We start from the raw sequence: 6,479 nt of genomic DNA, 5'->3' as shown, positions 1-6,479 counted from the left end.
TGAAATTGTATCTCAAATTCGGTAACTAACTGTCGAATATAATTGAAATTTTTTAACGGGTTATGGAAAAAAATACGGGGCTGCGAATAGTCGCCCCCTATTTCTCGAACTTGTGGAAGATAAATTACACTAATTACCCCTGGGGTTCAGTATAACTACATAAAACTCTCTGAGGAGCATTGAGTAAATTCATTTTGACCCATTTTAACACTCGGGCCACAAAATTTACCATTTTTGCCCTTTAAGCATCTCCTAATATGAAAACTATTGTTGAAGTGGATTTTGGAGTTTAATTACGTAAAATTTATGCTGCGTTTCACACTGTTATTTGCAAAGAGATTTACGACAAGAAAGGAAAATTAAAACAAACTGATAAATTACATTAGTTTTTTCACTATCATGTCCTTATACATATTTTCTTCAATTTAAAAAAAAAATTCTTCTCATATTTCTCTTTATTTTTTCGTTTTGTTCAAGCGATTTCTTCTCAAATACGTGATCAAGGCACTATCATGTATGTTCTATATGTAATATTGTTTGTAATTTCAACGAATTAATGAGAAGCAATGGGGGTTAGCAAAATTTACCCCTAGAGAAAAAGTCATTGGGCCCCTCGGTTTTTTATTTTAAAATTTTTGGACGGCTCGGATCTGCCGTCCGATGGCCGGAGACGGCCCGCCGACGGCCATCGGTACGATTTCTCTCCCCTCCCGGTCGGTACATAGAGCATCACTCTTATTTTTGTATTTGGCTATTAAAATGCTGTACAAATTGACGAAATCTTGTAAAATTTTCTAACTCCGTATTGCAATGAATTAATAAAGGGTTATTTACTTAGATACCCCTTCATGTTTATTCATTTTTCACGATCACCCCCTCTACTAATTTTCGCTATAGCAAGATCCCCTCATTAAAGTTTCCAATTGAAGGACCTAACTGCTTGACGATTTCCTAGTCCTAAATTAATGGGTTGCCCCAAGTGTCGGGTGGAGACCGACGTAGCACAATATCCGGTAAATCCGGAGTCGAATCCACAAAGACGGTGATGTGTGCTGACTAAAAACTCGGGTTATTATAATTTAAACGGGCTCTTAGGTAGCCACCCCTTGTCGTTTTATGCGGAGATTAACTAAAACTTAGAAATTAATTGTACTTTTCAAATAATTAAAAGAAAGGTATGGTCATAAGATTCAAAGCATTCGCAACTAGTCCGGATTAACCTGCTCCATTCGATGTTCTTAAAAACGTTCAATTTTAGATTGAAAAAGATACCCTGCAAGATGCGAGACTCTATGGTCGCCGTTTACCCATGCGCAGTGGAGAATAGGTTTTGGACCCCCATTCCCCATTTCACATGGACTCCGACAATGCTCGGATTCGTCTGCGGGAAGTATTTTTCCAATCTTAAATCATTTTTACATAGTTTGAAAATAGGAGCAGTGTCCGGACTGGCCACAGTGTGCTAATCACCACACGACCCTACCTATACGATTACTCACTCATTATTAAGCAGAAACAAAAGAAACCCTAGTTTGAAACATTCTTCTATTACGCTAGATGAAAAATAAACATTAGATCTAAGTTAAACAATAACCAACAAACAACTTTAATGACAGACGAAAATTAATACGAGTTACCAGAGTGCAAGTAATTAAACAAAGCTTCAAATAACTTGAAAGAAAAATAAACAATATTCCGAACCAATGCCGTTGCTGCTTGTGCGCACTGCAGTGCGCAGCCCGGTTTTTCCTCTTCTTTTCCGTCAAAAGTTTCCACGGCAGCAGCAAGAAGAGAGTCTAGTCAGTAGGGTTTGAAGGTATTAATCACATAGTGGTCCTTTAGGTTTTGTCTAATATTAAATTGACCATCAAAATTTCAATGCACTTCGCACTTCAATCCAAAACTTTTGCTAACTTCCATCATTATCCAAAAATCATGAAAACCGAGCTCGAGCGACCTGTAAACGTAAAAACACATAATAAATACCAATTAACAAATATACAATACTAGTAAATATAGATTGGAGGGCCAAAATATGTATATTTTGGCACTTATCACTAACTCCCTTGGATGGAAAGAATGAAAAGACTATTGCCCTTATGTATATCAATACACTTGTAATAAAATAACCAACTATGGTAAGCCAAGTCATGATTTGAATTTACGTTTTTGCCCTCTGAAGCTTTCCTTGCTATTTGGTCCTTGCGTGTGTGGAGCTGGGGTTAGTTTTGGTATTTTGCCTTTTGGTTGGGAACAGTCGAGAGCGAGAGAGATGATAGGTAGTTCTCCGGAATTCACTCGGCAAATTGGTGCTCTGCTCCCGGATTTCACTGATTTTTGGTCCTTATTCAGCCGATTGATTTGTACTTAGTCGGAAATCATGGGGTATGTCATCTAACTCAAAATCTATCTATTCGGGGAGGGGAGCCGCTGCCGCCTTCCTCTCCCTCCTCCCCCCCTCCCTCCCCCTTTCTCCCTCCTCCTAGATCTACTGTCCTCCATTTTTCTCTGCTTCTCCTCTCGTCTGTTCTTCTGGTGTTTCCGTTTTCTTATCTAGTGGTCCGGCTCTAGTGACGGAGTTCCATCCGTGTTGTTTGGCGATTTCGGTGCATATCGGAGCTGAGGAGACGACGTATGGTGGTCCGGCAAGCGGCGGACGTTGGTTAGTTAATAAAGGTGAGGATGGGTTTTAGGTTTTCCTTTTTTTCCTTTCTGCCAGATGTTTGGCCTGGTTTTTCTACCGGCGGGTCTCCCCCGCCGGTCTTGTACCAGTCTAGTTTCTAGATCCGGTGGGTGTTAGTGGTGGGTGAATAATCTCTCTTAGTTAGGATTTGGGTGTTTGGCCGGAGTTTTCAGCTGCAATTAGGGCCTCTTTTCGGGTCTGAGTTGTGCTGGCAGCTTCGGCTACGCTTGGGGTACTGTAGCTGGGAGTTTTCGGTGTCCAGATTTCATTTGCGCTTTCTCGAGTTTGAGCTGTGGTCCCTTGGGATTTTCTGCTACCTGGACCTAGATTGGTTCATAATCTAGACGTTTCGTCGGTCTTGCTTCTGCAGGGGGTGCTTGTGTCAAGTCTTGGTAGTTTTGGTTCATTCTTGTATCTTTAATGGAGTCTGTATTGCCTTCGGGCTTGTTATGAAATGAAATTGACATTTTCAAAAAAAAAAAAAAAAAAAAGATTTGTACTCAGTCTATAGCACTGCTACCTTCCAAATTTTCCGGCGATTGTACCCTAACCTTTACAAGTTTTTCCGTTGCTTTGCCGGGAAGTAAAAACTACAGAGAAAAGGTATTTGGTCTCTCTCTCTTTCTCTCTCACTCAAACAACGAGTCTCAATAAATCTCAGAGCTCTCTCCTCTCTTCCATGGCAAGTAAAATTGAAAAAGATGTCGCCTACAAAGATGAACACACTCGAAAACCTATCCACCTCGAAACAGAATACGCATAACACTGGTAAATTTTGTGATTTCTTACGCATTAAATCCCTTTCTTAAATTCTCAGCCCAGTAGTTACATGATCAGTTTTTGATTTTGCTTACATGTTGAGATTCTAACGGTTGCTTTCTCTTTCTCACGAATTCTTTGGACATGCATCTTTATTTTCTTTCTCTGATCTCCTTGGTTTCTTCGAGTGCAGAATCTACAGATGTAGTGTGAACTGTGAAGCCGTTTTCAGGTAAGCCATCAATAACGATTGTATTTATCGATTGCCATATCATGATTGGGTTTAACTCTGTTAGAACCAAGGGTGTTGGTCTTTGAATAAGATGAACTGATTTTAGAACCAAGTTAACACGAAAATAAAAAACCCTCTATTCGCGAATAGTCATGTGGGTCTTTGAATATGTATATCGGTATATGTATATATGCATATAAATTGTTCATTAAAATACATGTTTAGTAGATTGACAGTAGTGAGTTGTAAACAGATCCTTTATGATACATTTTTAGGAGAAATTTTTTTTTTTTTTTTTTTGAACGGCGAGAAAGGAATATTATTGATAGATAGAATGAAGTACAACATATTGAGGGCAAGCAAAGATAGCATTACAACGTGAGAGTAAGATCTCAACAATGTTGGCACCCCTACCCCACGACAATCATATGCTATTCAAGTTCAAAAATTGACAAGTAATCAACCCAAATACAGAACAAAGTAAAAGAACTCCCAACTATCAATTTGATCTGCCAAAGATTTCCTGAACATCAGCATAGTCCACTCCCAGCCAAAGTAGTCAATGTAACATGGACAGGATAACGTAGCTCCAAACGTTCTTATCAATCATAAAAATGCAACTTGTTTGTGGTAATCAGCATAGTCCACTCCCATCTCTTCATTACTTTGATTGACAATCATAACATTCTCTAACCACGGCCTTCGTGCTCGCTTTGCGTTATTGATCGTCTTTTTCTTATCAATTTAGCTCCAAACGTATCCCCAACGGCTCCGTGGATCCTGAAACGCAATTAACAAGTATTAAACTCCAAGTAGCACACTAAATGAACATAACAAGCCTAAATTAAGGGGTGTAAACAGGCATATTTACGCACCTATCAATGCAAGAATACACGAAGAGACTCAAGGAAAGCGGGTTGTTGCAATATTTGAATATAATTGGATATGAAGCTTTTGCAAATTTTATTTGATGACAGGAGTTCCTCATTTTCTGCATACGTAGGAACTGAATTGCTTAAAGTAATCCTTCTATCCTTAATGCATAAATGCAAGTAAAAATTTGCATGTTTATAATCTACCCCTAATGCTACCCTGTTGTCACTTGAGGTCTCCAACAGTTGTTTGTTTGTCATGGATGGTTCTTATCTTATAACTTGGAAGTGTTTTTCATTAGTTTGTTTGTTTCTACTATTGTAAGAGGCGACAATGATGGTTTAATAGAGAGGGGAGACATGAGGAGTGGACCCAAGGGCGTTTCTTGCAATGTTACTGCTGAATACTGAAGGTATGTTAATAATCTTTGTTTCGTTTCTATGAAATAGAACAATGAAGAAGTAGATAGTGTATTAATGAAAATGACAATCTCTAAACAACTACTGGATACAGGACCCGGTCAACGTTATCTAAAGTTCATAGTATTCGCCAAGTGCGCTTAGATGTGTGGATCTCAAGGATTTTTAATATTGTATTTATTTGTAGGTTGCTTCCAATGGATTTTCAGTTCACTCTCAAATAGATCTCCTCCTTGATGAACGTCATGAGGTACCTAAAAGTTTTAACTTTTTCCATTTTCTTATTTGGTGTTTGAGAGAGAGTACCTGTTAAACTACATGGTAATTAATGGAAATTACAAGATAACCTATACCCTAACTTATTATGTTTCAAGTTTACAAAAATGTGTTTGATTAGTTTCAGCCAGTCCATTTCCATTCAAGGATTAAAAATGCGAAGTTTTTTAGTTGTTAGATGGGAGTAAAAAAGGCTCAGAGAACCTTTGATATCTCATTTGTATTGCATAAATTCTTTGAAGCTTAATTGGCTTAAATCATTTATCAAAAGCAAAGCTATGGAATTGGAATTGTATTGACTGTATTACAGATTTCAAAGGTAGTTTTGGTGACATATTGCCTTATGTTTCTGCTGCAAAGCAGCTGATCTTGATGTAAAAACTGCAGTAATTGTTGGGCTGCATGGGAACTACCTGAGGTTCTGCTTACAAATCCTTTTCCTTCTTCGTTCTATCTTGATGAAAATGTGGGCTTGTCTCATGCAAAAATATAGTCTCATTTGTTGTAGCACTTCTTGTTTGCTATTATACTTCAATAGTTCCATATTTGTTTCACTTCTAATAATAGTGGCTCTCGTTCTATCTTGATGAAAATGTGTGCTTGTCTCATGCACACATTTTCAATTGGGATACCCTCATATTATTCTGAGTTCCAATAACCACTGGACCAAATGAACGGGAAAAGTCTCTTTCATGCTCCTTGATTCGTTCTAAAGGAACATCAAAATTCAGAGCCTTGTTATTGGTAGCTCGGGTGCTCCTCGGCTTGTAGAAATGCAGCACTTTTGTGATTCTCGTAGAAATATAAAGATTTTTTCAATAAATATATATGAAGTTCGCGCTCCGCCTGGAAAAAAAAAAACCCCCGAGAAAAAGGCAAGGGAATAGAGTTTTCCCCCATGATAGAAAAATTAACAAAAGAAAATGATTGCTGTAGAATTAACACTCAACCCTCTTGAATGATTGGAGTTGCTCCGATCCAAATCCTTCTTTCAATCCTGTCATTTTTGCAACTCAGCTTACAACCACCAAGATAGATGATAATATTGCAACCTACCAAAACCTTCGCTAATAAATGTTGAAGACAAGGACAAAATGGGAAGAGTTCTGCTCATACCCCACAAATAACTACTCCAAATTAAATGTTCAAAAGACAGGCCCATGTGGGCAAATTGTAAGCTTCAAATGTCATGAGCAGTGATTCCAAACCCACACAAGAGTGAAAGAGGGATCGAAAA

At 38.2% G+C, this 6,479-nt stretch overlaps 1 long non-coding RNA gene across 1 annotated transcript; it reads left to right on the top strand.

The window, feature by feature from the left end:
* Positions 1-4,391: 4,391 nt before the first annotated feature.
* LOC131300211 (uncharacterized) lies at positions 4,392-5,848 on the top strand. Its single transcript, XR_009190895.1, has 3 exons — positions 4,392-4,959; positions 5,154-5,216; positions 5,630-5,848. It is a non-coding gene; the product is annotated as an uncharacterized LOC131300211 (long non-coding RNA).
* The last annotated feature ends 631 nt before the right edge of the window (positions 5,849-6,479 follow it).

Source organism: Rhododendron vialii, chromosome 9a (assembly GCF_030253575.1).
Source record: "Rhododendron vialii isolate Sample 1 chromosome 9a, ASM3025357v1".
NCBI classification, from domain to species: domain Eukaryota; kingdom Viridiplantae; phylum Streptophyta; class Magnoliopsida; order Ericales; family Ericaceae; genus Rhododendron; species Rhododendron vialii.
This window is presented reverse-complemented; position numbering and strand designations above follow the sequence as displayed.